The 27,149-nt window shown below is 36.1% G+C and overlaps 1 protein-coding gene and 1 long non-coding RNA gene across 4 annotated transcripts in view; both read left to right on the top strand.

Annotated features, from left to right (window-relative positions):
- ARFGEF1 (ARF guanine nucleotide exchange factor 1) overlaps positions 1–27,149 on the top strand; it is a 149,792-nt gene that overhangs the window by 15,625 nt on the left and 107,018 nt on the right. Inside the window, exon 1 of one of the 3 annotated variants that reach the window (XM_060610668.3) lies at positions 4,255–4,275. The exons of the other annotated variants lie outside the window; for them this stretch is intronic. The gene's annotated coding sequence lies outside the window, so the exon portion shown is untranslated. Of the gene's footprint in view, positions 1–4,254; positions 4,276–27,149 lie in introns of those variants that run through there. 3 annotated transcript variants of the gene reach the window in all.
- On the top strand, positions 4,282–7,842 carry LOC145713474 (uncharacterized). The gene is made up of 2 exons (XR_014136598.1): positions 4,282–6,099; positions 6,344–7,842. It is a non-coding gene; the product is annotated as an uncharacterized LOC145713474 (long non-coding RNA).

Genomic DNA, 27,149 nt, shown 5'->3' with positions numbered 1-27,149 from the left:
TCCTCATGTAACTTCTGACTTTACTAATACTTGACTAATAGCTTACTGTTGGCTGGAAGCCTTACTGGTAAACAGTTGATTAATACTTATTTTGTGTGTAAAATGTACCATATACTGGATTCTTACAATAAAGTCAGTTAGAAAAAGAAAATGTTGAGAAATTCATCAGAGAAACGTTTAAAGTACTATACTTACATTTATTGAAAAAAATCTGCCTCTAGGAGGTCCAAGGGCCATGGGGTGGGTCTGGCCGCCTGGAGTTGGCAGTGTACCAGAACCTGGTGTCCTTGACTCAGCAGAGGCAGCCACTAGGCTGCTCTCAGGCAGCAGTACTGGCCTGGAGGCTCACTACAGTCGTGGCAGCTCCATCTGCCTGGAGGTCTATCATGAGCCTGTGATCTTTGGTGGATAAAGCCACACTTGAATGTGCCCTCTGCAAGGTTGGGGGTGGGGCAAGGCTGGCCAGCCTGGGAGGGGCCCCAAGGGTTCCAGGTATTCTGATACTACAGCCTTGCTAGGGTGCTGGGAGAAGAAGGGGTCCCTGCACAACTTCCACCTTGCCCTCTAGGTGTATTCTTCTGCTTCAGCATAGCCTCCTGTCCACCAGCCTTGGGTTATTCATTTGTTATTCATTGTTGGTGCTGTCCTTAGATTTCTGGAGAATGCTTTCTTGGCTTCATCATCGACCTGAGTTTTGCCCATTGAGAGAATGAGAGGTTTGACTGAACTCACAGCCCTGCCTGGTCCTGGGCCACAGGGATGGAGCTGCTGACCATCTAGGCAGGCCTCTTTTTGGTACTTAGAGGACCAAAGGCATGACCTGTGTGCCAGTTGCCTTCCATTCACTTGTGTGGAGAATGGGGTGGGCAGTTGGGAATAAATGCCTTGTGGCTTTTGTTGTCACTTCTCAACAAAAGAAAATAAAACCAGTGTAAGTGGGCTTGGGCAGATTAAATCCCTGTTGTTCAAGAATCAACTATACACAGAACCTGTCATTAAGTATTTTCCTGTATATTTCAGTTGAGTCACAAAATAACAGTGTGAGTTATAGATGTTGGTATTCTTCTATGTTGATAAATCCTTGCCTGAAATCAGTTACCCAAAATTTGTGCTCATTCTATTGTACTGTGATTACAACTTGGTTTAGTCTTGATGTGGTGAACCTCTGTGTTCCTTCCCTTCCTCACCCACTGGGAAATTTCTCCTTGAAAATCTTTTCTTATTATACCAATTCAGTATTTATTTGCATTTAAAATTACCTCTTTTCAAATGCAGATAATCTTAGGGAATATTAAACATATTAGTTATTCATTTGTTGGTGCTGTCCTTAGATTTCTGGAGAATTCTTTCTTGGCTTCATCATCGACCTGAGTTTTGCCCATTGAGAGAATGAGAGATTTGACTGGAAAAAGAGAGAGAATGGATTAGTTTTGGAACATGGGACGTTACAGAACTGGGACAGGCCTGAAACGAGCTTCTTTACATAACCTAAGGATACCATGAGGTTGTGAGTAAGAAAGAATAGGTAGAAAGGTACAGAATGATGAAGTGGGAAAGTATTAAAAACAAGTTGCTATACTTTGCTGCGTGTAGGAACAATGTATACTATTTAAAATGTATAAGCACTTGTTTGAATTTGTTGGCCATAGTTTGTTTTGTGTGTTTGGGAGTAATGCTAATTATTAGCTATTTTCTGTTACAAAAGCAAATTAGTGGATTTTGCCTCTGTATGGCTATTTGGGATAACCTAATGTTTTATATATTAAATTTTGTTATTTTGAACTCTTGATTTTACCACAGGGTTAAAGCCAATATAAAGATTTTTTAAACCACATTAATAAACATTTACTGGACACTTTCAATGTGTCTTATAATTTTATTAGATTCTGTGGCTCCTAGAGATCATTTATGGCCTCTGTCTTCAAGTAGCTTATAGTGTTCTTGGGGGAAATGGATTGCAATAATAATATATCTTACAAGTGATAGGTACTATTGTACACATACATGAAATTGTTGGAAACCCAAAGGAGGAATTGATCAGTTCTTTCCAAGAGTCGTGGTTGTGTGGGAGCATGGATCAGGTATAGCTTTATAATGTAATCTCCCTTAGATCTCAGGCTTGGAAGATCACTAGATGACTATACTGTGAAAGTCATACATGTTATGAGTTAGTATGGCTGTCCCTTGGGAAATGCAGGAAGTTTGGTGTGAGTGTAGGGTGTAGTTTGATAGAGTCGATAAGGAGAGAAGGTCTGGACAAGACCACAGGGGCCAGAAGACCTTTTATACTATGCTAAGGAGTTTAGACTTTTTCTTATAGACTGTAGAGTGCCAAGCAAAGGAGTGAAATGATGTTGCAGTTCAGAAAGATCATTGTTGACATTATGAAAAATAAATTGCTGGGGTTCAGAACTGTAGGCATAAGACCATTATATTAATGGATCTTGGTGTAGCCCAGATTTGAAGAAACAGGGGCTTGAACTTGAGGCCTATATGGAGATGGAGAGCTTCAATCTCAACAAATTAGCAGGACTTAATAACTGGGTGTGAGAAATGAGGGAAAGGAAGGCATTTAGGATGATTGAGGTTTCTAACGTGATTTGGGCTCTTGGATCCATTTACCAAGAAAATGACCACATTTAAGAGACAGAATTGAGGAAGAATATGGATTCAGTTATGGTTACATTGATTTTGAGATACATTTGGGACATCTAAATAAGGCTGCGTAGTTAACAGTTGTTAATAACAAAACAAGAGCTAAGGAGAGAGCCAGCTGACCTGTGTATAAAAGTTTAGGTGTTACTCAGTATATAGTTAGCTACTTAGGTCCTTTTGGAGAAAAGAAGATGTGTATTAAGTTGCCTAGTAAATTTACTCTCATTTTTGTATTCAAGAAACATTTGTTAAGGACCTATTCCAGATTTTAGGCTAAGCCTGAGGAAGAGAAAGATCTAAAGGATGGCCTTTGCTGTTAAGGAGCAAATTGAAGGAAGTGGACGCACAAAATGATTTCAGTAAAATAAGGTAGCTATTGATAGCGATAACCAGAGAGGCTATGGAGATAGAGAAGTGGTGTAATTATTTTAGCCTGGAAATGCAGGCGAAGACTTCTTAGAGATGACAGATGTTTATTCTAGAATGAATTTATGTTAGCCAGGAAAGAAGGGTGGGGAAAAGTATTCTTGGGAAGGAGGAGTATCATAACTAAGGCATGAGCAGCTGAAAAAAACACGAAGTTTGGGAGAGAGTTACCTAGAAGATGGGCATTTTAAGAGTCTTAAGTGTGAGGCAATAATGGTAGGAGATGAGGCTCGTGGACAGTATTAGATAGGTGATGGTGAGCATGGACAGAAAACTGCTGGAAGTGACATAAAATATGTAACCAAATTGGTCTTAAAAGGTACTTGCCAGGCAAATTCATGGTGGGGGTGGAATTCCAGGCAGAGGATGTAGTTTGAGCAAAAAGCCTAGCTAGAGGTGTGAAATAGCAGGTCACTTCAGGGGATTTAAGTGTTTTTTTAATATTGGAGTGTGGGATGCAAGAAAGGGTGTGCAGAGAGAGGAGAGTGGTTGACAGGGGCCAAGTCTTGGAGGGTCTTGTGCTGAAGAGCTTGAAATTTATCCTGTCAGAGGTCACTTTGGTGCTAATGTAGTAGGGCTCAAGAATGGAGATGTGGAATCAGTAGGCCTCATGAGAGAGAAAAGCCTGACCTAAAGATGTAGCAGAAGGAATGGAGAAATCAAATTTAAGGAATTACAGCTGTTCTCATCCTTGGCTGTTCACCAAGAGCACTGATGGAATATTAAAAATGCAACCAGCTGCATCACATTACTGGAGATCCTCTTTTGCCAAGCCTGGGCATGGGCCCGAACATCTTATTTTGCTTTTTAATTTTATATTTTACATTAATACAAGTAAACAGTCACTGCTGTGTTCTGTCTCTATAGTTTTGTCTTTTTGAGGATGTAACATACATCAAATCATATAGTATGTAAGCTTTGAGTTTGGGTTTTTTCATTCAGCATGTCTTTAAGATTCATTGAAATTGCTGCTTGTATTAATAGTCTGTTCCTTTTTATTGCTGAGTAATAGTTCATTGTATGCATGTAATACAGTTTCTGTATCACCCATTGAAGGAGGACATTTGAGTTGTTTCCAGTTTTTGTTAGTATGACTAGAGCTGCTATAAACATTCGGGTATAGATTTTTTATTTGAACATAAGTTTTCATTTCTCTAGGGTAGGTACCCAGGAGTGGGACTGCTGGGTCATATGGTAAGTATATGTTTAACTTTATAAGAAACCTCCAAACTGTTTTCCCAAGTGGCTGTACCATTTCGCATTTCCATCATCAGTGTTGAAGAGTTCCAGTTGCTCCACATCCTCACCAACTCTTGTTGGTGTCATATTTTAACTATTTTTAAACTATTTTAAGAGGTGTATAGTGGTATCTCATTGTGGTTCTCATTTGCATTTTCTTAATGGCTGTTGATGTTGAACATTTTTTCATGTATTTGTCATGTTATATCTTTTTGGTGAAGTATCTTAAGTCTTTTGCTCATTTTAAAACTCCTTGAGTTTTAAGAGTTTTTAGTTATATATATATTCTGTATATTTAAAAATACATACATATATACTCAGATAAGTCCATTGTCAGATAAGTGATTGGCAAATAACTTCTATAGCCTACTTTTTAGTTTTCTAAACAGTGCCTTTTACAAAAGAGAAGGTTTTAATATTCCTTAAGTCCAATTTATTAGTTTTTTTGAATGTCTTATTGATCCAACTTGGTTTATAGAAAAGATTATCCTTTCTCCATTGAATTGTCTTTGCACCTTTGTCAAAATCAATTGGCTATATTTCTGTGGCTCTATGTCTGGATTCTCTAATCTGTGTATTGGTCTCTGTGTCTATCCCTTCTCTCGTATCACATTATTTTGGTTATTATAACTTTAAGTTTTGAAGCTGGAGATTTTATTTTCGCCTATTTTATTTTTTACCAGAATTCTTTTCTCTATTCTAGTTACATTGATTTTCCTTGTAAATTTTAGAACCCCATTATCTATATACAGAAAATTTTGCTGGGATTGTGATTGGCAGTAGGTTAATCTGTAGATCAGTTTGGGGAGAATTGACATCTTTATTATTTTGAGACTTCCAATCCATGACCATGATAGGTCTCTCCTATTATTTAATTCTTTGATTTCATTCATATTTTGCTCAGTTTATACTTAAGAATTTCATTTTGGGGCGAGCTATTATAAATAATACTATTTTTAAAGTTTTGGTTTCCAGTCATTCATTGTTAGTATAGAGAAATTTGTTTTTGTGTATTAAAACTTTGCTAAATGTTCTTATGTGTTCTAAGAGTTTTTCTTTATCTGGATTTCTTTACTTATATAATCATGTTATCTGTGAATAAGAATAATTTTATTTCTTCCTTCCTAGTCTGAATGCCTTCTTTTTCTTGCCTATTGCTCTGACTGGGACATTCACTGCAAAGTTGAATGGAAGTGGTGACCATAGATATTCTTGCCTTGTTCCAAATCTTGGGGGAAAGCATTCAGTATTACACCATTAAGTTTGGTATTACCTGTCGGGGGTTTTTTTTTAGCTACTTTTTTTTTTTTAATTTATGTGTGATACTTAATTTTAATCAGAATATATATATATATTTATACCTGATATTTCAATTTAACATAGGACATTTTTTCTGTTCCATTAAATATTCTTCCAAAATAATTTTTTGTTGTTGTTTTTACAATAATGAGTGTTTATTCTCATGCTCAAGGATTCTGCAGGTCTGGGCTAGTCTTAACTGGCCAGTTCTGCTTCAGGCTGCAGGGGCACTGGGCTGAGACTGCTCCACATCTTCCTTATCCACCTTTGTTTGTTTTTAAATTCCTGTTATTGTTAACATACACCATTCTGTTAGTTTCAGATGTACAATATAGTGATTCAGCAATTCTACACATTACTCAGGGCTCATCATGTTAAGTGTACTCTTAAACCCCTTTACGTATTTCACCCATCCCCCACCCACCTCCACTCTAGTAACCATCAGTGTGTTCTCTATAGTTATGAGTCCTTTTTTGGTTTGTCTCTTTCTTCTTCATTTTTTTTTTTTTTTTTTTTTTTTTTTTCAACGTTTTTTATTTTATTTGTGGGACAGAGAGAGACAGAGCATGAACTGGGGAGGGGCAGAGAGAGAGGGAGACACAGAATCGGAAACAGGCTCCAGGCTCCGAGCCATCAGCCCAGAGCCTGATGCGGGGCTCGAACTCACGGACCGCGAGATCGTGACCTGGCTGAAGTCGGACGCTTAACCGACTGCGCCACCCAGGCGCCCCTCTTCTTCATTTTTTAAAAAAATTTTTTAATGTTTGTTTATTTTTGAGAGAGAAAGATACACAGAGCGCAAAAAGGGGAGGGTCAGAGAGAGAGGGAGACACAGAATCCAAAACAGTCTCCAGGCTCTGAGCTGTCAGCACAGAGCCCGATGTTGGGCTTGAACTCACAAGACCTGAGCTGAAGTTGGACACTTAACCGACTAAGCCACCCAGGCTCCCCTGTTTTGTTTTTTAAGTTCTGCATATGAGTGAAATCATATGGTATTTGTCTTTCTCTGAGTTATTTCACTTAGCGTTATATTATCAGTATCCATCTGTGTTGTTGGAAATGGCAAGATTTCATTCTTTTTTTTGGGGGGGGGGCTCAGTAATATGCCACTGATATACCACATCTTCTTTATCCATTTATCTATCCATGGATACTTGGGTTGCTTCCACAATTTGGCATTGTAAATAATGCTGCATTAAACGTAAGGATGCATATGTCTTTTTGAATTAGTGTTTTTGTATTCTTTGGGTAAATACCCAGTAGTGGAATTACTGGATCATATGGTGATTTTATTTTTCATTTTTTGAGGTACTTCCATATTTTTTTCTACAGTGGCTGCACCAGTTTGCCTTCCTACCAACAGTGCACAAGGATTCCTTTTTCTCCACATCCTTACCAACACGTGTTGTTTTTTGTGGTTTTGGTTGTAGCCATTTTGACAGGTGTAAGGGGATATCTCATTGTGGTTTTGATTTGCCTTTCCCTGTTGATTTGTGATGTAGAGCATCTTTTCATCTATCTGTTGGCTATGTGTATGTCTTCTTTGGAGACATGTCTGTTCGTGTCTTTTGCCCATTTTAATTGGATTATTTATTTTCTTGATGTTGAGTTGTATAATTTCCTTATATTTTTTGGATACTAACCCTTTATTGGGTATGTCATTTACAAATATCTTCTCCCATTCAGTAGGTTGTCTCTTAGTTTTGTTGTTTGTTCCCTTTGCTGTGCAGAAACTTTATTTTGATGTGGTTCCAATAGTTTATTTTTGTTTTTGTTTTCCTTGCCTTAGGAGACATATTTAGAAAAATGTTGCTACAGCCATTGTCCATGAAATTACTGCCTGTGTTCTCTTCTACAGTTTTTATGATTTCAGGTCTCATGCTTAGGTCTTTACTCCATTTTGAGTTTATTTTTATATATGGTCAAAGAAAGTGGTCCAGTTTCATTCTTTTGCATGTAGCTATCCAGCTTTCCCAACTCCATTTGTAGAAGAGACTGTTGTATATTCTTGCCTCCTTTGTGGAAGATTAATTAACCATATAATCATGGGTTTGTTTCTGGACTCTATTCAGTTCCATTGATCTATGTGTCTATCTTTGTGCCAGTCCAGTATTGTTTTGTGGATAAGATCCTGTGATCTTATTGAATTCATTTATCGGTTGCAGTACATTTTTGGTGGAGTCTTTTGAGTTTTCTATATATAGTACCATTTCATCTTCCTTACCAGTTTGGATGCCCTTTCTTTTTCTTGTCTGAATTGCTGTGGCTAGGACTGTCAGTACTGTGTTGAATACAAGTCATTAGGGTAGATATCTTTGTCTTGTTCCTGACCTTAGGGGAAAAGCTTTCAGTTTTTCACCATTGAGTATGAGGTTAGCTGTGGGTTTTTCATCTATGGTCTTTATTATGTTGAGGTACGTTTCCTGTAAACCTACTTGGTTGAGGGTTTTAATCATGAATGGATGCTGTACTTTGTCAGATGCTTTTTCTGCATCTATTTCAAAGATGATATGGTTTTTATTTAATCTTTCTCTTGTTGATGTGATGTATCACATTGATAGATTTACAAATATTGACCCACCGTTGCATCCCAGGAATAAATCCCACTTGATATGGTGAATGGTTTTTCAAAATATCTTATTGTTGGGTTTCGTTTGCTGATATTTTGTTGAGGAGTTTGCATCTATGTTCATCAGAGAAAATGGTCTGTAGTTTTTTTTTTTTTTTTAATTAATTTATTTTTTAGTGTCTTCATCTGGTTTTGGTATCGGGGTAATGCTGGTCTCATAGAATGAATTTGGAAGCTTTTCTTCCTCTTCTATTTTTTGGAATAGTTTGAGAAGAATAGTTATTAACCCTTCTTTAAATGTTTGTTGGAATTCACCTGTGAAATGGTCTAGTCCTGGACTTTTGTTTGTTGGGAGTTATTTGATTACTGATACACTTTCATGGCTGGTAATTGGTGTCAGGAAAAATTGTTCCTGATTCAGGTTTGGAGGGTTATATGTTTCTAGGAACTTATTCATTTCTCTGAGTTTGTTCAATTTGTTCGCATATAATTTTTCATAGTATTCTCTTAAAGTCCTTCATGTTTGTGCGATGTCAGTTGTTATTTCTCCTTTTTAATTTCTGATTTTATTTGTGCCCTCTATTTCTGTTTTTATAAATCTAGCTAACAATTTATCAATTTTGTTAATGTTTTCAAAGAATCAGCTCCCAGTTTCATTGATCTGTTCTATTTTTTTTTTTTTTTTTTTTTTTTTTTGTATTTCAGTTATTTCTGCTGTTATTTCCTTTTACTGGTTTGGGGTTTTGTCTTTTTCTTTAGATGTAAAGTTAGGTTTATTTGAGGTTTTTCTTGCCTCTTGAGGTACGCAGTTATTGCCTAGGGTATTATTATTGCTTTATAATCTCTCTTAGAAGAGCTTTTGCTGCATCCCAAAGATTCTGGACCATTGTGTTTTCAGTTTGATCTATCTCCATGTATTTTTTTAATTTTCTCTTCTATTTCATGGTTGACTCATTCATTGTTTAGTAGCATGTTATTTCACCTCCACTTATTTGTGTTTTTTCCAGATTTTTTTTTTTTTTTTTTTATTGCGGTTGATTTCTAGTTTAATAGGATTGTTGTTGGAAAAGATGCATGATATGACTTCAGTCTTTGAGAATTTGTTGAGACTTGTGTTGTGGCCTAACCTGTGCTCTGTTCTGGAGAATGTTCCATGTGCAGTTGAAAAAAAATTGTGTTCTCTTGTTTTGGGATGGAACATCTGAATATATCTGTTAGATACAACTGGTCCAATGTGTCATTCATTGGTGATTTTCTTTTTGGATTATCTATCTTCTGATATAGGTGGGGTGTTAAGGTCTCCTACTATTATTGTATTACTATCGATTACTTCCTTTATGTTTGTTATTAGCTGCTTTATATGTATTTGGGTGTTGTGTGTTGGATAAGTAAATACTTAAAATTGTTATATCTTATTGTTGGATTGTTCCCTTTATGATTATATAATGTCCATCTTTGTCTCTTGTTACTATCTTTGTTTTAAAGTCTATTTTGTCCGATATAAATATCGCTACCCTGGTTTTTTTCACTTCCATTTGCATGATAAATATTTTCTATCCCTTTCAGTGCCTTTCAGACTTTCAGTCTGCATGTGTCTTTATGTATGAAATGAGTCTCTTGTAGGCAGCCTATACATGAGTCCTGTTTTTTTATCCAGTCTGTCACCCTGTATCTTTTGATTGGGGCATTTAATCCATTTACTTTCAAAGTAATTATTGATTGGTATGTACTTATTGTGCTTTGTTGTTTTTATGATTGTTTTTGTAGTTCTTCTCTGTTCCTTTCTTCTCTTGCTGTCTCACAGTTTGCTGGCTTTCTTTAGTGATATGCTTGGATTACGTTCTCTTTACTTTTTGCGTATCTTTTATTTGTGATTGGTGGTTGTATTGATTTTGTATATAACATCTTATGCATATAGCAGTCTTTTTTACATTTATCGTTGGTTAAGTTTGGGCCGATTCTAAAAGCACTAAATTTTTACTTTTCTCCCCCTTCTCATGTTAGGTATGTTGTGTCATACTTTACATCCTTTTATTTGTAAATCTCTTAACATTTTTATAGGTATACTTAATATTACTGCTTTTGTGTTTTCTACTTTTCTTCACTCTTGCTTATGGACTTTCCTTTCCACTTCCAGTCCCCTTTAAAATTTCTTGTAGGGCTGGTTTAATGTTCATGAATTTCTTTAACTTTTCTTTGTCTGGGATACCCATTATCTATCCTTCTATTCTGAATAATAGCCTTGCTGAATAGAGTATTTTTGGCTGCAGGTTTTTTCTTTCAGCACTTTGAGTATATCATGACACTCCCTTCCGGCCTGCAAGTTTCTGCTGAAAAATCAGCTGAAAGTCTTTTGGGGTTTTCCTTATATGTAACTGTTTTTTTCTTGCTGCTTTTAAAATTCTCTATCACATTTTTTTGCCATTTTAATTACTTATTAAAATGTATCTTTTTTACATTTTAATAGGAGGCCTGTATCTTCATAAGGGCCTCCTTGGGTTGATTTTTTGGGGGGACTCTGCCTCTTGGATTTGGATTTGTTTCCTTCCCCAGATTTTCAGCTCTTGTTTCTTCAAATAAATTTTCTGCCCCCTTTTGTCTCCTCTGAGGTCCCTATAATATGAATGTCATTACACTTGATGGTGTCATGGAGTTCCCTAAGTCTGTTTCCATTTTTTATTATATTTTTTCTCTTTGTACTCAGTTTGATTGCTTTCCATTACATTGCTCTTCAGGTCATCAGTCCATTCTTCTACTTCCTCTACTCTACTATTTATTCCATCTAGTGTATTTTTCATTTCAGTTATTGAGCTCTTCATCTCTCATTGGGACCTTTTTATGTTTTCTCTCATTTTATAAGAGTCTTACTGAGGTCCTCTACTCTTGTCTCAAGTCTAGTGAGTATCTTTATGATCATTACTTTAAATTCTCTTTCAGACATACTACTTACCTCCATTTCATTTAGCTCTCTTGTTATGGTTTTGTTTTCCTTCATTTGGAACATATTCCTCTGTTTCCTCATTTTGTCCAACTCCGTTCCTCTGTGTTATGAGAGTCAGCTGTGTCTCCTGCTCTTCAAAGAAGTGGCCTTATGAAGAAGAGGTCCTGTAGTGCCCTGTAAGTGCAGTGTCCCCTGCTCACTAGAACCTGGTACTTCAGGGTGTGTCTCCTATGTGCGTAGAGTGGGCCAGTGTTTTTTGCCTAAGCCTTTTTTCCCTTTAGTCCATTCATCTGTAATGACTGCTTTTTCCTGTTGTGGGCAAAATTGGTTCCTTGTGTTGTTAATGGGCCAGTTTGTGGCTGCCTTGGGTGTAAGTTGCATCAAACCAGTCATTCGCCAGAGATGCAGTGGCACCACACTGCAGAAAAATGCCGAGGCTAGGCGCTCAGTGCTAGCAAGGTATAGGTGGGTTTGCTGTCAGTTGGGGTCTAAAGCCCAGGCCTGGCTGGAGGGAGTGTGTTTGCAGGAGAACTCGGGGACAGGGTGTGTACTGTGAGCAAGCTAGATAGTGAATTTTGGCACCACGCTGGTTCCTGCAGGTGTCTGTGGTCCATGTATTTATGTTGGGGGAGCTGGATAGGGAAATGGTGCTTTCCAGCTTCTTCATTCCTAGGGAAGTCTCCCAAGATCCTTGCCTCTCCATCACATGCTCTGAGATGAGTAAACAAATCTTCCTTCTGTGTTTTCAAACTGCTGCTTCTATGCTATATCTCCAAGGGGTGCTATGTTGTGTTATCTTTTTAAGGGTGGAGATTCTGCCCTCTCAACTCTCAGAAGCCTACTAACTTTTAAAGTAGGTTACCCAAGTGTAGGGGTGCCTGGGTGGCTCAGTCGGTTAAGCGTCCGACTTCCGCTCAGGTCGTGATCTCACAGTTTGTGAGCTCAAGCCCTGCATCAGGCTCTGTGCTGACACCTCAGAGGGTGGAGCCTGCTTCAGATTCTGTGTCTCCCTCTCTCTCTGCCCCTCCCCACTTGTGATTTGTCTCTCTTTCTCCCAAATAAACATTAACAAAAATTAAAAAAATAAAGTTCCAAGTGTTAAGCCCTGCTGACTGTAAGATTTTGGAAAATCCAGTCCCTCTGGTTTTCAGAGCTAAATGTTATAGGGATTCATCTTCTTTACATGAGCTCCCCTGTGTGAGTCTCTGTCTCTCCTCCTTCCATGCCCAGTGTCCTTACATTCCAAGGCAGTCCTGTGGTCCGTTTAGTTCTTGGCTGTGTCTCACTTGTCCTATCCTCTTTGATGTCACCTCTTCTCTACATTTAGCTGTGGAGAGTCTGTTCTGCTAGTCTTCGGCTCATTTTCTGGTTATTTATACTTGTGGGTGTTACAAGATGAGCTTAGAGTCTTCCTACTCCATCTTTCCCAGAAATCTTTTGTGACTACTCTTAAGTTAAGGAAGTTCATTTCTATTGCCAGGTTGCTGAAAGTTTTTTTATCATGTTGAGTTTTGTCAGATGCTTTTTTTGCATCAGTTGATAGGATCATACGATTTTTCTTTAGCTTGTTTACATGATGGATTACATTGGTTGCTTTTTTGAATATCGAATTAGCCTTGGCTTCTTGGAATAAATCCCAGCTGGTCATGCTGTCTGTTTTCCTAGGTGCTGGTTTCTATTTCCTACTATTAGTGTCATGGATTTTTACTTATATATTCGTAAATGATAGCATTCTATATTTTATTTTCCTGTTCTGCTGTCTTTGTCCGTGCAGTGCGGTTCTGATACTAACTACCCATGGTGAGGTCAAATTTGACAGGTTAAATTCTCAGTCCACAAAACTGTCTTCACTTCAGACACCAGCCCTAATTTCCAACATTTCTAAGCCACCTCTACTTCTAACCAGCTGGCTACGCATTTTAGGTTCCCATTACTTCCTCAGGTTTGCTAGAACAATTCACAGAACTCAGGAAAGTGCTATACTTAGGATTACAATTGTATTGTAAGGAATAAAAGTCAAGACCATCTAAGAGATCATAGGGTGAAGTCTGGGAGAGCCCTAAACGCAAAGCTTTCCTGTCCTCAGGGTTTATCACCTTTCTACCACATCAGTATGTGTCAGCAACCAGAGAAGCTCACCCTAGCTTTGGGTGTCCAAAGTTTGTTGGGGTTTCAATATATAGGCAGGATTGATTGAATCATTGGCCACATGATTGAACCCAGTCTATAATCCTCACCCCTTTCTGGAGATTAGACTGAAGTGATGCAGCTGAAAGCCACATAGTTGGTCTTTCCAATATAGATGGCCAGCCCTATTCTGAAACTGCCCCTAAAGGCTCACCATGAATAACAAAGATACTCATATAACTTGAAAATTCCAAGGGTTTAGAGGCTCCTTCCCAGGATCAGGGACAAAGACCAACCAAATCTTTATTTGTGCAACAGTCCCATTTTGTTATCAGGATAATATTGGCCTCATAAAATAAGTTGAAAAATATTCTGTCCTCTTCTATTTCCTGAAGGAGATTGTATAGAATTGGTGTTGATACTCTGTAAACATTTGGTAGAATTCTCCAGTGAAACCATCTTGTCCTGGAGGTTTCATTTTTGGTTGTTTTAAACTAGGAATTCAATGTCTTTAATAGTTGTAGAACTATTAAAATTAATCTATTTCATATTGGGTGAATTGGGTACTTTGTACTTTTTGAGGAATTGGTCCATTTCATCTCCACTGTCAAGTTTATAGACAGTATAGAATTGTTTGTCCTAGTTCCTTTTAGTTTCTGGTGTTGATAGTGATGACCTGTTTTATTTCAGTTACTGGTAGTTTGTGTCTTCTCTTTTCCTTCAGGCAAGACTGCTTGCTAGAAGTTTGTCGTTTTTTAAATCTTTTCAGAGAACCGGCTTTTTTTTCATGTTTTTCCCTATTTTTCTGTCTTCAGTTTCGCTGATTTCTCCCCATGTGTTTTTTTTTTTTTTTTTTTATGTCCTTTAGGCTTTGTCTGACCTTTTTCTACTTTCTTAAGGTGTGAGCTTAGATTTGACAACTTTTCTTTCTTTAAAAAAAAAAATTCTGAGATTGGTGAGAACACTTAAGTTCTGTTGTCTTAACAGGTTTAAGTTGTATAATACAATGTTATCAGCTGTAGTCATTACATTATACATCAGATCCTCAGACTTTATTCATCTTACAACTGAAACTTTGTACCCTTTTATCAACCACTCCTCATTTCCCTCACCTCCCAGACCCTGGTCTAGTAACCATCATTCTACTCTGTTTCTGTGGGTTCAGTTTTTTTTGTTTTTTTTTTTTTTTAGATTCCACAGATAAGTGATATCATGCAGTATTTGTATTTTCTGTCTTGCTTATTTCACTTAGCATAATGCCCTCCTTCATCCATATTGTTGCAGGGCTGAATAATGTTTCTTGGGTGTGTTTGCACGTGCGTGTATGCACATACACCCCACGTCTTCTTTATCCATTCATCCATTGATAGAGACTTAGGCTGCTGGCATATCTTGGTTATTGTGAATAATATGAACACAGAACAGATACTTGTTTGAAATAATGACTTTGTTTTCTTTGGATATATATTTTCTTTGAAATTACTGGATCATATGGTAGTTCTATTTTTAATTTCTTGAGGAACCTCTTTACTGTTTTCCATAGTGGCTGTACCAGTTACGTTCCCACCAGCAGTGTACAGGGAACACTGTATCTCATTGTGATGAAGTGGTATCTCATTGTGGTTTTGATTTACATTTTCCTAGTTATTAGTGATGTTGAGCATCTCTTTTCGTATGCTTGTTGGCCATTTGTCTACAGTGGTCCCCAATTCTTTGGGGAAATGTATATCCAAGTTCTTTGCTCATTTTTAAATCAGGGTGTTTGTTTCATTGTTGGGCAGTAGTAGGTTGTTTTTTTTTTTTTTTTATCTGAATTTTAACCTCTTATGAGATACATGATTTGCAAACATTTTCTCCTATTCCTTAGATTGACTTTTCACTGTGTTGATTACATCCTTTGATAGAGTTTTTAATTTTGATGTAGTCTAATTTTACTTTTGTTTCCTGTACTTTTGGTGTCCTATCCAAAAATCATTGCCAAATCCGATGTCATGAAGCTTTTTCTCTATATTTTCTTGTAAGGGTTTTGAAGTTTTAGCTCATATGTTTAGGTCTTTGATCCATTTTGAATTAATTTTTGCATATGGTTGTAAGGTAAGGGTCTGTGTATGTGCATCTTTTAATATAAGCCTTAGTTTCAGAAAGATAAAACTTATAATATTAGAAGTTGCTAGTGAACACACAAAATCCTAAACAAATTTGAGTTGTTTGGTTACTAGAATTCTCTTTTTTTACTTTGGTGACCTCCTAAGGCTTTCTACAGTATTGCAGATTTTATTTAAGCTACTCTTTTATAGAAGTTACATTACTGTTTACATTGCCTATGGTGGTCATGAGTGTTGTGTAAACAGCAAAAAGAACAGTAGTCTTAGAATAACAGAGAAAGACCAGCATTCTCTTTTTGTTTCCCTCATACTGTTCAGATAGATATCATGATATGATGGAAAGAAGTCCTGACAGCCAGTTTTTTTGAAATTCTGTTCCTGATTCTACCATTTATTAGATCTGAGACAAAGTAATCAAGTCTCTTTGGGTCTCTTTTCTCATCTGTCACTCCTGCTTCATAGGGTTTTTACAGGATTAAATGAGACTATATGGTCAATAAAGGTTCTTATCCCCTACGTTGTAGTTAGCAAGGAGATGTGTAGACCATTTATGTACAAAACTGTAAGTATCTACATAATATTAAGACAGTTACTTAAATCATTTTTTTTTCAAAGTAAAGTGAGGTAGTGCATGTATATTTGTAAAGGAAAAGCTATCAATCTGAACACTTACAACTCATATACTTCCCATATTATGTGTTGTACTTTAATAAGTTTACACTAAAAATAACGTGCATAGGATAAACATATGTTATAATGTTAACGAGAGTTTTCTATATGGTGGGATCATAGTTGATATTTTTTTCTCTTTTATACATTTTTGAAGTTTCCAGATTTTATAAAGTGATCATGGGTTACTTTTATAATTGTTTTTAAAGAATATTAAAAGGTAATTTAATACTGAAATATTTGTCATTGGTGTACCTGGATTTTGCTTTAATTGAATTCATTGGGGAAGGGGAGCATGAAGTAAATGGGGGTGTTTAGGTAGAACAAGGTAATTGTTCAAAGTGCATAATGGAATTGTTATACTTTTGAATGTGTTTGGAATTTTTCATAATAAAAAGTTTATAAAAGCTGTTAAAAGCGTGCACTGTGAGATAGACTTCATAAAGACTCAAGTATAAGATGACTTTCTTTTTTTCTAAGGAGAATAATTTTTGGAGAGCATAAATTTGTCTCCTGATACTGGAACATGCATACTTCACAGTTATGGGAGGTTTTTTGTTTTCTGGGCTTACAGGCTCCTACATTTTAGCTGAGTTGCTTCAGCTGAGCAGTATTTACTTACAGAATATATATAAAATGTTATTTGCTCTCTACTTTGTTACAAGTCCTTCATTCCAGTCAGGTATATGTCTTTTTTTGTCTTCGGTATAACTTTATTGAAGCATATTTTATATGTCATGTAATTCCCCTATTTCCAGTGTACAACTTAAGGTTGTTGTTGTTGTTTAGTAAATTTACTGAGTTGTGCATCCATCACCATAAATCAATTTTAGCATGTTTCCACCACTTGTGTAAAATCCCTCCTGTCCATTAACTGTGAGTCTCTATCCCGGACAACCACTAATCCACTTTCTATCTCTTATAGGTTTGCCCTTTCATGACATTTCATGTAAATTGAATCATATATAATCATTCATATATGGCTTTTTTTTTCTTAGCATAATGTTTTTGAGTTTTATGCTTGTCTTAGCATGTATCAGTATTTAACCCCTTTTTATTGCTGAATAGCATTCCATTGTATTGAGTTGATGTGTTTATCCATTTACCCATTGGTGGACACTTAGGTTGTTACCAGTTTTTGGCAATTATGAATAATGCTACCTTCAACATTCACATGCAAGTCTTTGTGTGGATGTTTTCATTTCTTTCGGATATAAGACCTAAGAGTGCAATTGCTGGGTTATATGGTAAATTTATTATGTTTAACTTTTTAAGAAATTGCCAATGTTCTCCAAAGTGGCTACAGCATTTTCCCTCCAGTAGTGTATGAGGGTTTCCATTTCTCCCTATCCTCACCGACATGTGTTTATTATGTATCTTTAGAATGTAGAAGAGCCATTCTAGGACTATGAAGCAGCATCTTACTGATTTGATTTACATTTCCCTAGACTAGTGATGTTGAGCATCTTTTCCTGTGCCTATAGCTATTCATATATCCTGCTTGGTGTAATGTCTGTTCAGATCTCTTGTCCCATTTTTTAAATTGGTTGTCATCTCATTTATTGAGGGTTATACATCCTTACTGACTGAACAACACCCTATGCACATTCATCTCTTCTCTTGCTCTTTGTCATTCCTTTCTTTGTCAATACTTTGTATTTTCCTAAATACAACCTTTTTTAGGACTCTCCTGCTTACCTATTACTTACACTTCTTACTCTCCTGGTCCCTTACACTAATTATATTTTGTTCCTTGAAATTTAGTACTTAAGTATTTTAAAAAGTGGAAAGATCTTGGCATTGGTGGACTTAAAATTTACACTTTGGAATATTGAGCTTCTCATATAGGTATAGTAATTTATAATTTTTCTGAGGCATGAATTTGAATCAGTTGTGTATTAGTTTCCAAGGCAGGTCTGAGGAAGTGAGTCACTTAGCTAATAACTGAGGTTAGCTACTGCCTGGGAACATGGCAGATTTGGGTTCTCCTTGTGAGACAAATTATTTGCCATAGACTTATTTACAAATTTTAGCATTTTTTAAAGGTCTGCAGACTCTCCTTTATCAATTTCAGTGGCCTAAAGTTATCTTGATTTTTTTTTTAATTGTTTTCATGTATAACTTACATCCTCTACTACATTTTATGATCATTCACTTATTCATGCAACAATCATTTACTGAGTGTCCACTATGTTAATAACATTGGACCTGGGGCGCCTGGGTGGCTCAGTCGGTTAAGCCTCCGACTTCAGCTCAGGTCACGATCTCACGGTCCGTGAGTTCGAGCCCCGCATCGGGCTCTGGGCTGATGGCTCAGAGCCTGGAGCGTGCTTCCGATTCTGTGTCTCCCTCTCTCTCTGCCCCTCCCCCGTTCATGCTCTGTCTCTGTCTCAAAAATAAATAAACGTTAAAAAAAAAAATTTTAATAACATTGGACCTGTCTATCACTAAATGTGTAATCCTGGGTATGTCACTTAGGTACCTGTGTGTGTTTTCTCTTATATACAATCAGAACAACAATAGTATCTATCTCAAAGTTTCTGGAGGTTCTATTAAGATATTTTATTATTTTTTAAACATTTATTTTATTTTTGAGAGTAGGGAAAGGGCAGAGAGAGAGGGATACCCAAGAATCCCAAACAGGCTCTGCAGCTGTCAGCTCAGAGCCCGATGTAGGGCTCGAACCCACAAACCGTGAGATCATGACCTGTGCTGAAATCAAGAGTCAGATGCTTAACTGACTGAGCCACCCAGGTGCCCCTCTAATAAGGTAATTTAAAAGAACCGTCAGTAGCACCTGGCACTTGGTAACTGCTCAGTAGACATTAGGTGTTATTATGTGCAACTTGTGATAAGAACCAAAGATGCATTGGTACATGAGACTGACAGGGTCCCTTTTCTTGCACAGTTAATAATCTGGTGGGAAATGGAGACACAGAATAAGTAATTAGGTAAGTGAAGAGCACTACTAAGGGGAAATAAAATGTTACCTCACAGGGGAAATAATGGTTAATTGAGGGGATAAAGATTGGGGAACTATGGATTAGAACTGTAAGGGAAAGATTAAGCCAAGGAAACAATTCCTTTGGAGGATAGAATTATATTAGAAGTCTAATGATATGTATATATGTATAACTTGTTTTATCATGCTTTTGAAAATTGTGCTATAAGAAGTGTGGTATCAAAAAAAGTGTGGTATCAATATGCAGGTTTGTTCACAGTTAAGATATGCAAAAAATACATTTTCAAAATCTAGAATGCATTTTGGAAGAGTAGAATCTTGACTTTCCACCGTGTTATTGCAACTTTATTAAGTGTCATGCCAAACCAGGCAGTGGACTTGATGGTGGTGCTTCAGGAGATTAAACTTGTGAATGTGTGTGTTTAATAACTTTTGCCATACAGTTGTGAGAAATGCAAATTTAAGGTTTTCATATGTGTTTGTGATGGTTCAAATCTTGACTTCTGAATCATTCTTCAAGATATGTGGTTCAGTCATACTTGAAGGTCTATATGCTGGATATAAGAAAATTTGGTTTTTAACTCAAAACACTCAATGCTGTATTAGTTATTTAATTCTTACTCCTTATATGTTTTAATGTAAAGATGTGTAAAATTTTGCTGACCTATACTAAGATACGTCAGAGATTTTTTTTCTTGAAAATAATTTTATTTGTAGGTAACTACTGGTAGAACCTTCTGATAAAATCATAAATGTATGATTACATGAGATGTTTGCTGTTATGACTACAATGAGCATAACTTACAGACTGATAAAAAAATGCAAGTTTTTATATACTGTAAATACTTAGAGGTTAAGTCATTTTCCCACCTTTTTCATTTTAAAATTAGAGCTATTTTTATGAGGAAAATGGTCTGTAAGATAAAAATCTCAGTAAAAATGCAAAAAACTTTAAAGAAATATTTTTAAAGAATATTAAAATTGGAAATTAGTATTTGTAGATTTAAAAGTAAAGGAATATATAAATAGATATCAGCCTTTAATATTGGGCCAAACATAAAAATATTTACCAAAATCTTTATTGTCTTGTTTGCTTAATTTTTTAATTTCTCAAAATAGTTAAAATATACAGAGTGTATAGTTTAAAAAGTACGCAGAAAGATAAAAGATGAAAAATGTTTTCTGCTCTTATCTAGTCACTTGACTTTTTTTTTTTTCCCTTTAGTCAAACACTATTACTATTTCTGGCAAATTCTTTGAGCAGGGCTTCATGTATTTATATTATGCATATGTATTGCTTTTAAAATTTTCTATTGTCTGTTTTAAGTGGAGGCTTTGGCTACACCTCTATCCCAAATTTAAATACTTTCTTTTAATATCCCAGGGTTTTAGCTGGTTGTTCTAAAAGTCTCTTATAATTGGAAAGAGCTAATCACTTATGAAATGCTACCATAAAACCATTCAGGTGGTTGGTTACTTGGTATTTATCATATTGTTGTTTGTACTTTTTCATATTTAAAACTTTGCTCAAAAAATAAAAAGATTAAACCTAGCTAAAACAAAGTACTTTCATACTGCTTTGATACTCCTAATATTCTTCTGAAACCCACAACTATTTGAAAAATGTATTAACTGAAGTTTAGAAACTTCATGCAGTGATAGACCTGGGGATTAGACTCTGTCTTTTGGGGCCTTCAACCCATTTCTTTCTAGATTCTGCTTCTGTGACCAAGCCTGAAATAGAACCCAGGGCCCTGACTTACAATGCAGTATTCTTTCTCTGACCCCATAGCTGCTGCTTCTGCAGATCTTACATTGAGCAGAATCTATGAAATGCCTAATTGTTTATTTGCCACCAGGGATGTTAACACTTAGAACATAACTCAGTTCTTCTTGATTTTCACTGTAGTCACTGCAAGTTGTTGATGGTGAACAGCCACTGCATTCTTTCCTAAATATTAAGTTCCATTAAAAGATAATTTTCATAATTCATGATTTCTTTGAATGCTGATTTTCACTGTGTGAGTTTCCTTATATTTGGTTTACCGATAGTTAATACTTTAGTGTTTTTAGGCAGGCACTTGATCTGAATTCTGTTGAGATTTTTATTTTGTGTTATAAAGTCTGGAATGGAAAAGAAAATTATTGACCTGGAATATTTATCATTCAAGTCACATTTCTAGTTTTGCTTTTCAAAACAGCAAGATTCTTTTCTGAATTAATAAGCAGCACAGTTTTCTTTTTTGTTAGAAAACTAATTATGATAACATTGTAAAACTAGTATTTTTCATCACTGAGTTGTAACTCAGCCATTTAATTTGGGCTGTACCCCTCTTGTCATCTTGCAGAAGTCATTTCACTCTTTTTATTCTGTAAAATGGGCATGCTGGTAATACTGTGTGCTAGTCTAAGAATTAATAAGATGTATGTAAAACTGCTTTGTAAATTATGAAATGCTACACAAATGAGATATTTTTATTAGACTTGTTCCTATTCATGCAGTTTTGGTTGAGCTAATTACAGTTTTTAGCACCTTAGAAAATATTTCTCAAGGATCTCAGTATTATTGATGTGCCATACATTCAAGAATCAGTTTCAGTCTATTAGAATTTTTAATCCTAGTTTTAAGTTATTATGGAAAATTATTTAAATGCATTAGGGAACTTAAATTATACATTATCTTTGGCCAGAGATCAAGGCCTAAATTTAAAAAGTTTTACAATTGTACAGTGCCTTTCTTTTACAAGTAATTAAAACATTTAAAGATGTAAAGTTAAATTTGGAAATTCGAAGTTTGAGTTATTTGTAAGCTATCAGTGGTTCATGTGTCTACTTTTCATTTGGATTCAGTCCTCTCCTTTAGGTGATTTTTGTTGTTTTTATAGTGGAAATTTCATTTTTCACCTTTATTCTCAAAGTTCTAATACTTAGGCAATTGAAGGCAATAAAAATAGAATGATTGCAGTCTGAATTTTGTACTCCTTTTTGACATATTCTCTAGACCCATATTATAAAATGGGGCCTACTGGCTTTTAGTGAGGAGGGGGAACATTGGCTTTTGAATGAAAATCTATTCTTCTCTCTTTCATGTTTCAGAAAATAACCAGGCCAGTCTAGCTCTGGTATGATAAGAAAACATTTATTTGAAATTCAGCAGGAAATTTGATAATCTAAAGGACTGGTCAACTTCTTGCATCATACATATTTTTTCTTTTTTTCTGCTTAGTAAAAAATTAGCATTATGTTTGCCAATAAATTCGTTGGAAGTAATAGACTTTCCTAAAAGTGCATGTAAAGTACATTCAATTGAGGGAAAATTTCCATAGTTTGATTTATGGTACCTGTTTCCTTTTATAGAACACTGTAAGGTAAAATTTAGCTTAGCCCAGGGCAAAACATATAAATACATAATTAATAAACTTTCTGGATATGTAAAATAATACTAAGCACGTCCTTAGTAACTGTTTCTACTGTAAACCATGGAGGTAAACCTTACAGCATAAACGTATTCATTTAACCATTACTCTAGTGTTGAAGCTCATGCTACTGTGCGTTGTACCTTGCTTTTCTAAAATATTTGAATTTCTTAAGAATATCAGAATTTATGTATTTTTATCAGTTCTGCATTCATCATTTTAGTAACTGGGGACATGTTAATTCCTGTTAGTGAATATTCACTGTACAAGCAACTCCTAGTTGATCCCAGCTGACTATTTGTTGCCATTGCATCTTTTTGCTTCCATAAAAGAAGGGAAGTATAGATAGTGACAGTAGCAGCATAAGAAAAAGTTATGTCTTTGGGGTATTTTCCTGGGGCTAAAAAAGTAACTTAAACTGGTATTTTGTTTTAAATTACTTTTTACTTTAGTGGAAATCAATTGTTTATATATGATTTAGTCATAATTTTACAAACTAATATTGCAGATGACTCCAGATTCTGAGGAGACTGGTTAAGTATGTTACAAGGGAGTTGGTTTAGGGAACAAGTGCTTATTAAGCACTATACCTCTTAACTATCTGGTTTCCTTTATCCAAACCCTCATCACGTTAGAATTTCTCATGTTCCTGGCAGTCCTTTTGTGCCTCTCAGTTAGCTTTCTCTCTCATTTGCCAGGGAGTTATTTCAAACCCCAATCTCTTCAAAGTCTCCTGTTGTCTGTTGTACAGTAAACCACAAGACTTAGTGGTGTAACACAGTGAACATTTCATTATGTTCACAGATTCTCTGTCAGCAGTTCAGTTAGGGCATCTTGCTGTTCCATAATGTCTGAGGCCTAAGCTGAGAAGACTCATGACTGGGTGAGTTGTGAATGACTGGAACTGGAAACCTCTGGAGACTTCTTCACTCACATGCCTGGTGTCTGGGCTGTAATGACTTGAAAGCTGGGCTCAGCTGGGATTGTAGACTAACCTCCCATGTGACTTGGACTTTTCACATCAGGGCTGCTGGGTTCCAAGAGTGGGTGTCTGGAAACCCAGCATAACAAGTCAATATGAAGCAGTAGCTGTGTAGCCTTTTTTTTGACCTTATCTTGGTAGTTGTCCACTGTTATTTCCTATGCATTCTGCTGGTTATAAATGAACCTCTACAGCCAGCCCTGATTCAGGGGGAGAAGAACTAGATTTTGTATCTTGGAGGGCTTCCGGCAAGGTCACTTTACAGAAGGCATGTGGGATGGGAGATAAGGTAGCGACCATTTTGGAAAATATAGTCTGCCACACAGTGTCCTGATTTTCAAATTTATATGTCTTAGTATCTACTGAATAGTGCCACTTGAACACGTCAGTGGCTTAAAATAACCCTACCAAAATGTATCTCTTCTTCACCCCTGCTCCTTCACTGTCGCAGAGTGAGAAGACTGCATTTTGTGTTTAAGTTAATGGTATGTCTATGCAGTTATGCAAGCCAGATCTCTTCCTGCTAACACCCTTTCCTTCACCTCTAGATATATGAGATGGTTTCATTGGTTTTCCTCCCAGATGTTCATGGAATTCACATTTACGCATCCCTATTGTCACAGCTTAATTCAAGCCATTAGCTCCTCTTTAGGTAACTGTAGCATTCTATTTAACTCCTATATTTTTATTTAATCTTCAACTATATGAAATGTGATTCCAAAGTTAAATGGCTTGCTTTGAAAAAGTAAACCTAGCAGAATAGATACATCCAAAGGAATGTTATTTTTCAAAATAATCCCTACATTTGTGCAGTGTTCTTATAAATTTTTAAAACATCTATTATTTAAATTCAATTTAGTTAATATACAGTGTAGTATTGGTTTTAGGAATAGAACCCAGTGATTCATCACTTAAATATAAACACCCTGTGCTCATCCCACCAAGTGCCCTCCTTAATGTTCATTACCCATTTAGCCCAAAACCCTTCCCACCTCCCCTCCAGCAACCCTGTTTGTTCTCTGTATTTAAGAGTCTTTTATGGTTTGTCTCCTTCTCTGTATCTTATTTTTCTTTCCCTCCCGTATATTCATCTCTTGTGTTTCTTAAATTCCACCTATGAGTGAAATCATATTTTTGTCTTTCTCAGACAGATTTATTGCACTTAGCGTAATACACTCTGTTTCCATCCACATTGTTGGATTTCATTGTTTTTGATCACCCAGTAGTATTTCATTGTATATATGTACCACATCTTCTTTATCCATTCATCAATCGATGGACATTTGGGCTCCTTCCATAATTTGGCTGATAGCACTGCTGATAGCAGTGCTATCAACATTTGTGTGTATGTGCCCCTTCAAGTCAGCATTTTTGTGTCCTTTGGATAAATACCTAGTAATGCAGTTGCTGGGCCATAGGGTAGTTCTATTGTTAATTTTTTGAGGAACCTCCATACTGTTTTCCAGAGTGGCTGCACCAGTTTGCATCCCTACCAATAGTGCAAAAGCGTTCTGCCTTCTCCACATCCTTGCCAACATATGTTATTTCCTGAGTTGTTAATTTAGCCATTCTGACAGGTGTGAGGTGGCATCTAATAGTGATTTTGATTTGTATTTCTCTGATGATGAGTGATGTTAAGCATCTTTTCATGTTAGCCATCTGGATGTCTTCTTTGGAAAAGTGTCAATTCATGCCCATTTCTTCACTGGATTATTTGTTTTTTGGGTGTTGAGTTTGATAAGTTCTTTATAGATTTTGGGTACTAACCCTTTACCAATATGTCATTTGCAAATATCTTCTCCCATTCTATTGGTTGCCTTTTTGTTTTGCTGATTGTTTCCTTCTCTGTGCAGAAGCTTTTTATCTTGATGAGGTCTCACTAGGTCATATTTGTTTTTATTTCCCTTGCCTCTGAAGACATGTCTAGTAAAAAGTTGCTGTGGCCGAAGACGCAGAGGTTGCTGCCTATTTTCTCTAGGATTTTGATGGTTTTCTCACATTTAGGTTTTCATCCATTTTACATTTATTTTTGTATATGGTGTAAGAATGTGGTCCAGTTTCATTCTTATGCATGTCATCCAGTTTTTCCAGCATGATTTGCTGAAGAGTCTGTCTTTTTTCCATTGGATACTCTTCCCTGCTTTGTCAAAGATTAGTTGGCCATACATTTGTGGGTCCATTTCTGGGTTTTCTGTTCTGTTCCATTGATCTATGTGTCTGTTTTGGTGCCGATACCATACTGTCTTGATGATTACGGCTTTGTAACACAGCTTAAGGTCTGGAATTGTGATGCCTCCAGCTTTGCTTTTCTTTTTCAACATTACTTTTGCTATCTGGGGTCTTTTGTGGTTCCATATAAATTTTAGGATTGTTTGTTCTAGCTCTGTGAAGAATGCTGGTATTATTTTGATAGTGATTGCGTTGAATGTGTAGACTGCTTTGGGTAGTATCGACATTTTAACAATATTTGTTCTTCCAGTCCATGAGCATGGAATGTTTTTCCATTTCTTTGGGTCTTCTTCAGTTTCTTTCATTAGCTTTCGGTAGTTTTCAGCATATGGATATTTTATGTCTTTGTTTAGGTTTATTCCTAGGTATTTTATAGATTTTGGTGCAGTTATAAATAGGATTGATTCCTTGATTTTTCTGCTGCTTCATTTTTGGTGTATAAAAATACAACTGATTTCTGTATGTTGAACCTCTGACTTTGCTGAATTCATGTATCAGCACTAGCAGTTTTTGGTGGAATCTTTTGGGTTTTCCATGTAGAGTATCATGTCATCTGTGGAGAGTGGAAGTTTGACTTCTTTGCCAATTTGTATGCCTTTTCTTTCATTTTGTTACCTGATTGCTGAGGCTGGGACTTGCAGTACTATGTTGAACAACAGTGGTGAGAGTGGACTTCCCTGTCATGTTCCTGACCTTAGAGGGAAAGCTGTCAGTTTTTCCTTACTGAGGATATTAGCTGTGGGCTCTTCATATATGGCTTTTATGATGTTAAGTTATGTTCCTTCTATCCCTACTTTCTTGAGGGTTTTTACCAGGAATTGATGCTGTATTTTGTCAAATGCATTTTCTGCATCTATTGAAAGGATCATGTGGTTCTTATCCTTTCTTTTATTAATGTAGTGTGTCACATTGATTTTCGAATATTGAGCCAGCACTGAAGCCCAGGAATAAATCCCACTTGATGATGGTGAGTAATTCTTTTCATGTATTGTTGAATTCAGTTTGCTAGTATCTTGTTGAGAACTTTTGCATCATGTTCATCAGCGATATTAGCTTGTAATTCTCCTTTTTAGTGTTTGTTTGTTTTCTGACTTTGAAAGCAAGATAATGCTGTCTTCACAGAATGAGTTTCTTCCATTTCTATTTTATGAGAAAGTTTGAGAAGAATAGGTATTAGCTCTTCTTAAAATGTCTAGTAGAATTCTCCTGGGAAGCCATCTGGCCCAGGACTTGTATTTTTTGGGAGATTTTTATAACTGATTCGATTTTTTGCTGGTTATGGGCCTGTTCAAATTTTTTGTTTCTTCCTGTTTCAGTTTTGGTAGGGTGTGAATGTCTAGGAATTAGTCCATTTCTTCCAGGTTGTCCAGTTTGTTGGCATGTAATTTTTCATAGTATTCTTTTGTAATTGTTTAGATTTCTGTGGTATTGTGATCTCTCCTTCATTTATGATTTTATCTGTTTGAGGCCTCTTTTCTTTTTGAGAAGTCAGGCTAGGGGTTTATCAGTTTCGTTTATTCTTTGAAAAAA

Source organism: Panthera onca, chromosome F2, assembly GCF_046562875.1.
Source record: "Panthera onca isolate mPanOnc1 chromosome F2, mPanOnc1 haplotype 2, whole genome shotgun sequence".
Classification (NCBI taxonomy): Eukaryota; Metazoa; Chordata; class Mammalia; order Carnivora; family Felidae; genus Panthera; species Panthera onca.
Note: the sequence above shows the minus strand (reverse complement) of the source record. Positions and strands in the feature narration are given on the sequence as shown.